At 39.1% G+C, this 8,654-nt stretch overlaps 1 pseudogene; it reads left to right on the forward strand.

Moving 5' to 3' along the window:
- Positions 1-387: 387 nt before the first annotated feature.
- Positions 388-1,162, forward strand: LOC109436227 (kinetochore protein Spc25 pseudogene; annotated as a pseudogene).
- Positions 1,163-8,654: the final 7,492 nt, after the last annotated feature.

The raw sequence follows: 8,654 nt of genomic DNA on the forward strand, positions 1-8,654 counted from the left end.
TGATTCGTTCATTCATTCATTCAATTCATCTAGCATGTATTCATCCAACATTCATCCTACCATATGCCAATCTTTGACTTAGGTGCCATCTTACAATGTGGGGGCAAAACCAGACAAGTTCTCTGTTCCATGGAACATACATTTCTGTTGGGGAGAAAAGAATGAGCTGTGAAAAGGTGAAGATAGAGCCAACGGAGGAAAGGCAACAGTTTGCAGGTTGGAGGGGAGCCTAAGATTTTGCTACTCTTCCACTGCATGGGGACTAAGAGTGAATCCTCAATGGGCTGTGCAGGGGAAGTCACTCAGGTGAATTTCTATATTTGTTCAAAATGGAACACCCAAAGTTGGCGCGGCTGAGGGAGGTGGGCGGTTAAGTGACATCAACTCATGTCTTGTGTTGGGAAGGCAGCCGGACTCAGGCCTCTCGGCGAAGCATTGTCTTACAAATTGGTAGAGGACGATCTTGCATTGTTAGATAAAAGCATAAATGAATTTTGGAATAAATTCAAAGTCAATGTCAGTGACATCTCCTGTCAGATGGTGGGACTAAGAGATACCTACAAGGACATCAATAAAGCATTTGCAGAAAAACTGTCTGTGAAATTAAAGGAAGAAGAACAAATGATTCAGATACTTCTGGAATATCGAAATCAGATCTGCAGGCAGAATAAGCTCATTCAAGAAAATAAAGATAACCTGTTAAAGTTGATTGTTGAAGTAAAAAGCAAAAAGCAGGAAATGGAAGTACTGACTGCAAATGTCCAGGATCTTAAGGAAGAATATGCTAGAAAGAAGGAAACTATTAATACTGCTAAAAAAGCTAGTGAAGAGAGGTTGAAAAGGCTCCAAAAATCTGTAGACGTGTATAAAGATCAACTTGGACTAGAAATTCGAAAAATTTATGGTGATAAATTGCAATTTATATTCACTAATATTGACCCTAAGCATCCTGATAGCCCATTTATGTTTTGCCTACACCTAAATGAAGCAAGGAACTATGAAGTGTCAGATAGCGCTCCCCATCTTGAGTGCCTATCAGAATTTCAAGAGAATGTAAGGAAGACCAAAAATTTTTCAGCTTTTCTTGCCAATGTTCAGAAAGCTTTTAGTACTATGGCTTATAATTAATGTATAAATAGTATATAAAAACTGTTTAGTTTTGTTCCCTATTGTGTGTCTTTTTTAAAAAGAATTCTCATCCATTGTCTGCCTGTAATCCTTTTGTATTTTTAAATATCTCTGTGTGGTGTATTTCTTTATAGAGCATTTTAATTAAAATCTTAGGAAATTTAAAAAAAAAAAAGGAACACCCAACACTTTCCCAAAGGAAAAAAAAAGTGACCAGACTTTAAAGAAATTGAAGACTCATAACTGGATTCTGCACACTTCATGAAATCCTCTTCACAAAGCCTCTCATCCCTGGTTGACACAGGTTCCCCCTTTCCTACACGCATTCATTTCACCCAACTTTCCAAAGGCTCCATAAAGGGTCCTCCTGTATGCTGTGGAGGCAGCATACTCATGATAAAACTCATTTGTTCTTTTTCTTTTTTAAAATCATTTTCTAACTGCTTATTATTAAATGCACCGAATGGGCCCTGTGAATAAAACACTGGAAAAGACGAATTCATGGGGTTTGCATTCTGGTGGAAGAGGCAGACGAGAAGGAAGAAAATAACAAACTAAGTATGATATTTTCAGATAGTGATAAATGGATTAAAGAGAACAAAATAGAGTAACGGGACACACAGTTACGGGAAGGGGAGGAAACAAGGAATGAGAGAGGCTCTTTTCGCTAGGATGGCCAGAGAAGAGTTCTCCGAAAGAGGAGGGAGATATTTGAACTCTAGATAACTACCCTTGTCTCCTTCCTCCCAATCACAGCAATGACAACGACATGTGCTGAGGCTGCCACCACAGCCACAACCTCTTCTACTAATACCACCAGGCCACTTCAGTGTCCATGAGAAGAGCCTTCCACCCTTAGCCTTTCAGTTCCTTAACCTCCTTTTCTCCAGTGGTCTTGTCCTCCCCCAGGCCCACCTCAGCCACTCAATTCCATGATCATACCTTAGACCTGGTCATTATCATTTTTTCTACCAAAGCATTCAATGTCTCATTGCCAGGCTAGGAGATGGTAGTCTCCTACCTGTCCAGGTCACTCCCATATTGACTCAACTGTCTTTTGACCCCATGAGACTTCCCATCCTTTGATCCTACTGCTATGTCACTGTCCCTCACCCCCTTGATATCTTCTCTCCCCTCCTTACTGAGCTTACATTCCATACTCAATCATTGTCATCACTCCCTTGCATGCACTCCAACTCATTGCCTTACATCTTCATATTTACTTGGGAAAAACCCCAAACCTGGTTAAATTCACCTCTCTCCCTGCTCTGCACCTGCAGCTGAAATGTAGCTGAAATGAAATTCAAAACCACGATATCTGGTCTCACTTTAAATTCATGACCACTAACCACAAGTAGGTCCTTGGAGTTGCCTAGCAACCAAACTATTTCCCTAGATATTCACTCTCTAACTCCCATTAAAGACTATGTCACATTTACTCCTCTCTCATCAAAACTCTTTCCCCATTTTCACTTTCAGTAGGTGATCTAGTTTCCTATTTTTTTTTAGAAAATAGAAGCAAGCAGAAGATAAAAAGAACTTCCAAAAGCTCCCACAACCAAATCTGTTACAATGGAAGAGATGTTTGTTTCCTATATAAAGGCAACTCTTCTACTTCTTCACTAAATTCCTACCCCCATCACCTACTCAAAGACATAGCTATAACAATTCTCCCCTGTGTAATGTTAGCAGCTATTGCTCTTAGTAATCTAAAGCATAGATTTCCATTGAGGATTACAAAGTGGTGATATTAGAATTTCATCATCCCGTCTTCACTTATTAGCTGGAAATACTTCTACACGTAGAAATGTCCCCACATCTACTATATGGTTTTATAGTGGTACCATTTCTGTAGAAAGGCAGAGAGATGCTTGATTCTTTCTCTGTGTTTACCAATTTTCAAAATAATGAGTTGGGTCTCTAGCATCCACCAATAGTGACCAGTGTGTTTTTTCCCCCCATCTCACTCCAGTCAAGCTTTCACCATCACCATTCCACCTAAATGGCTTCTGTCAATGTCATCAATGATTTTCATGATGCTAAATCCAATGATACAGCTTCAACCTATGTTAAGTCTCAGCAGCATTTGACACACTCCTATTGAAATACTTTTTTTTCTCTTTCTTTCTGGATTATCCACTTTCCTGGCTTTCTTCCTACCTCACTGATGGCTACTCAATCTCCTTTGTTGATTCCTCCTCCTCTCTGACTTCGTTTTTAAAGATTTTTTTTTTTTTTATTGGGGAACAGTGTGTACTTCCAGGACTTTTTCCAAGTCAAGTTGTTGTCCTTTCAATCTTAGTTGTGGAGGGCGCAGCTCAGCTCCAGGTCCAGTTGCTGTTGTTAGTTGCAGGGGGCAGAGCCCACCGTCCCTTGCAGGAGTCGAGGAATCGAACTGGCAACCTTGTGGTTGAGAGGATGCGCTCCAACCGACTGAGCCATCCAGGAGCTCAGCGGCTGCTCAGCTCAAGGTGCCATGTTCCATCTTAGTTGCACGAGGTGGAGCCCACCATCCCTTGCGGGAGTCAAGGAATTGAACCGGCAACCTTGTGGTTGAGAGCCCACTGGCCCATGTAGGAATTGAACCAGCAGCCTTTGGCATTAGGAGCACAGAGCTCCAACAGCCTGAGCCACTTGGCCGTCCTTGACTTCTTTTTTTTAAAGATATAATTCACATACCATAAAATGTACCCTTTTATACTATACAGTTCAGTGGTTTTTAGTATACTCCCAGAGTTGGCTATCCTCACAATGATCTAATTCCAGAACATTATCATCACCCTCAAAAGTAACCCCCTATCCACTAACAGTCACTCTCTATCTCCACCTCCAGCCCCTGACAACCGTGAATCTACTTTCTGTCTCTATGGATTTGCCTATTTTTCTCCTTGACTTTTAACATTGGAGTGCTCCAGAACTCAGTTCCTCTTCCTCTTTATCCTTACTTTTTGGTGATCTCATCCAGTTCCGTGGGTTTAAATACAATCTATACAGTGATAAACACCAGCATGGACCTGAATCTAGACTTGGATATCCAACTTCCTACTTAACCTGTCCACATGGATGTTTAATAGACCTCTCAAACTTCACATGGTCAAAGCAGGCTGCCAATCTCCTTGAATCTGCTTCACCTATATAGTCTTCATCTGAGATCATGACAATCCCATCCTTTCGATTGTTCAGGCACTAAAACCTTGCAGTCATCTTTTGACTCCTCTCTTTCACTCACATGCCACATTTACTAAATCAGGAAATCCTGTTGGTACTAACTCCATAATATATCCAGAATCTGATGAGGTCTCACAACCTCCACTGCTGTTACTCTTGTCCAAGCCACCATCATTTTTCATCTAGTTATTTCAATAATCTCCCCGTTACTGCCCTGTGCCTTCTATAGTTTTCAACTCAGAAAAGGATGATTCTTTAAATATTTAAGTTATACACATTATGTATGTATACATATGTGTATATATATACAGATGTGTATATATATATACATTTTATACACACACACACACACACACACACAGAAGGTGCCAAAAATGTATAACACATTTTAAGAAAAGAAAACTGTATTAAAAATTGTAATACTCAATATGTGTTGATAACAAAAGATGAATACAAGTCACGTTTAACTTCTGCAATTACAAGAGGTGCTCAAAGTGGTTACCATCAGCATCTAGATGCTTCTGATTACAGCGAACTACTGCTTGAGCAATGTTGACCAAAGTGTCCACTTATACACATTTTTGGCACCCCTGGTACATTATATAATAATACCTATTACATATATAGCACCTGATACATTCTAGGCACTACAAGGCCTTACATAATTGGCCCCCAATACTTCTCTGACCTTATTTCCTATTACTCTCCCGGTTATTCATACCACTCTACACTGGCCTCTGAACACTCCACACATGCTTCTGTTTCAGGGCTTCTGAGTTATTATTCCCTCTGCCTGAAATATACTTCTCCCAGATATCCTCACAGCTCATGGCTCATGGCTCACTCATTCATTTACTTCAGGTTTTTGCTTGCATGTCATCATCTTAGGTGAGCACCCCATCAAACACTGCAACCCCACACTCAATCCCAGCACTCCCTATTCTCCTTCCTTGCTACATTTTTCTCCATAGCAATTATCGCCTTCTGACAAACTACATGTTTTACTGATTTATTTTATCTATTGTTTGTTTCACTTCAGTATGTTTATGATCTATTAATGAAGGAATTTTGGTTTCTTTAGTCACTGCTGTATTTCCATCACTAAAACAGTGTTTGGAAAATAAGTACTCAATAAATATTTGTTAAATGACTGAATAATAATACCGGGTACCAATTAACAGACACAAATTGTGCAGCGAGACACCTTACATACATGACATCAGCGAGTTTTCATAACAACCCTAAGAAGTTGTATTATATCCATATTATGCAGTGATGAAACTGAAGAGTTAAGTGAATTACTCAAACTCAGACATCTAGAAAGTGCTAGAACTCCAAATCAAGCTTCCATAGCGTCTCAGTGTGGCTGCTCTTGCCTCCTCTCATGGTGCCTTGTCTCAAAAGAGTATTATTCTATGGGTATCTCTGGACTCTCAATGCAAACATATAAATGGGACCAAAATAATGACATTTACATTTTAGAAGTTGTCCAAAAGCAGGCTGTGCTTTGTGGGATTATTTTTCTTTCATGCTTTTGCATCTTTGGAGCTACAGCCACAAAGGATAAACTGAGTCTTGCTCAGACTCCAGAAATGACAAAACTGACATATGCATCAGTGGGAAAGAACAATGTGATGGGAGTAGGAGATGAATTATTTTCTGGAGTAAAAATTGTGTAGAGCAGAGGCAATTTATCATGTCATATCATCTCTGAAATTATCTCCCTGCTGCCTGCCAGCCCATCACAAACTTTGCTTCAGTGGCTTCCTTAGTGTTATTTAGCCAAATGAAATATGCTTGCTTCTAGCTTTATTTGTTTATGTAATACTTGTACTGCTTCAGTAAGAGAATGTGTTTTAGTAACTTTATGTACTTCACAGATAGTCATAGACACTTGGGACAATATTTTTGCAGCTGTATAATAAAATAAGCAAGTACAGGGTCAGATTGACCAACACTTGCTGGCATAATCATTTATATGTGATGCCAACTCTACAAATTAAATACAGTTAAAGCAAAATCACTTTATAGTGAGTATGAAGATCTGGTTCTGGACTTTAGTTGTGGAGGAGCAAGGGAAGTGTAATTGAAGAGGATGTTTTTTAAAAGGGTCATAATAAGCTGTTTTCTATGCCCCTTGACAGAGGTAAGATTTTGAAAAAGGTGACCCCATAAATAGACTGGAGAGTCTAGACAGCATTTGGAACTGATCTCTCTCTTCTGAAAACATAAAGCTAGGGGTTTGATATTAACTCCATTTTATAGAGGTGCCTTGGGGAAGTTGCAACAACATTACCTTCTATTTCTGGTCCATTTCTAGTTAAAAATGTTTGATGTTTTACCTTTACAGGCATCTCCACTGACCACTTTTAAGAAACTACAAATGGATAGTAATGATTGAACATAGGTGTTAGCATGTTTCCTTTCTCATTATCTTTGAGATTCCACCTTCCTTCCCCTTGGTGCCATTCTTTGCTCCTTCACATCTGGAAAGAGGCACTATAAAGCATGAGTTCTCTGAACACTATGTGGTGCGTGGTCATTCAGCGACTGCTTAAACTCTTCCATTGGTCAACTCTCTTTCTTTTGCAAGGCCCTGGGTATTAGGAGGTCACTTCTTAATACAGATCCTAACTCAGCTTCACCATCACACCTACCTGCATGTTTAGTTCTGCCTTCGGAAGTGAACAGGTATGCCCTCTTCCATATGACAGCCCTTCCAATATTAAAAAAAAAAATTCCATGTCCCTCCTTAGTTGTTTGTCTCAAGCTCCTCCATATATGGCAGGGTTACCTCTCATTACCATCCTAACTCTTGGCCTCTGGATACTCTTAAATTCGTCAACAACTTTTGAAGAGTGTGCATCTGGTTTCTAAAACTAAGTCAAGTTATAAATAAAACAACTCATTGGACTTTTGCTCAATATTAAATATTGTTGTCTTAGAATGATAGTTCCAAGACTTTATTTTCCTAGTTAAGAGTTCTTTCTACAACCCCGTTCTGTCCTTTATGACAGAATTAAGATCCAAAGAGATTTGAAAATGATGGGTTGGAACCAACAAGATGAAATATAACAGAGACTTTTGCATCTGCTAAAGCAGCTTAAATTACGTGCACTTTTAAAATTGCCGTGTCTTATGGCTGACTCATGCAGAACTTGTGGTCACCTAAAGCCCCCAAGTTTTTATCCATGCTGCCAAATTAGGTCTTCCTCATGCTCTGCTTTAAAATTGTTAGACATTAAAGATCATCCAGTTTATTTCAACTCATTCTTCTCGCCTGCCTGGATCTTTTTGGTTGTTTTAAAGAGAAATTTATATTAAGGTATAATTTAAGTGTGTAGGTATTAAATGTATAGCTAGATTTATCTTCACACACACAAGTACGTGCACACACACATCTCTGTAACCACCCCTCAGATCAAGAAACAGAACATTATCAGCACCCAGAAGTCTCCCTGTGCCTCTCTCTAGTCAATAACTCTCTCACCGAGGTAATTACTGTCTTGGTTTCTAACACTGCAGATTAGTTTTTGCCTGTTTTTGAACTTCATATAAATGGAATTATACAGAATGCACTCATTTGTGAATGGCTTTTTTTTTTTCTCATCCATTATGTCTGTGAGATTCATTGATACTGTTACATATAGCACTAGGCTGTTCTTTTTCATTGCTAAGTAGTAGTCCATTGAGTGGATATACCACAGTTTGTTTATCCACTCTCCTGTTGATGGAATTTGGGTTGTATCCAAGTTCAGGCTAATACAAATAATGCTGTTATACATTCCTATACATGACTTTTGGTGGATAAATGGATTTATATTAGGTATAAACCTGGAAAGATACCTGCTGGGCCATAGAATGCATGTATGTTTAGCTTTAGTACATGTTGTCAAACAGTTTTAAAGGTGATTGTGGTAATTTGCAGTCTGTGATGGCCAGATTTATGTATCCTTGGGTAGACTACAGTCTCCAGTTATTCAACCAAACACTAATCTACATGTTGCTGTGAAAGTATTTTGTAGATGTGATGAAAGTCCATAATCAGTTGACTTCAAGTAAGGGACATTAGCCTAGATAATCTGAGTGGGCCTGATTTAATCTGGTAAAAGGCCTTAAAAGCAGAGCTGAGAAGTCTCTGAAGAAGAAATTCTGCCTGTGGACAACAGTTTCAGCTCATGACTGTGAGAGAGCTCCAGACTGCCTTTCCTACTGGTCTACTCTGTGGATTTCAGATTTGCCTAGCCAAATCTTAATATACATTTCAAACTGGTTATGTTTCTTTTGTTGAACCCTGACTGATACAGATTTTGTATCAGGAGAGTGCCTGTGTAACAAATACCTAAATAGGTAGTAGT

This window comes from Rhinolophus sinicus, chromosome 18, assembly GCF_057876585.1.
Source record: "Rhinolophus sinicus isolate RSI-liver-muscle chromosome 18, RSI-T2T, whole genome shotgun sequence".
Taxonomy (NCBI): domain Eukaryota; kingdom Metazoa; phylum Chordata; class Mammalia; order Chiroptera; family Rhinolophidae; genus Rhinolophus; species Rhinolophus sinicus.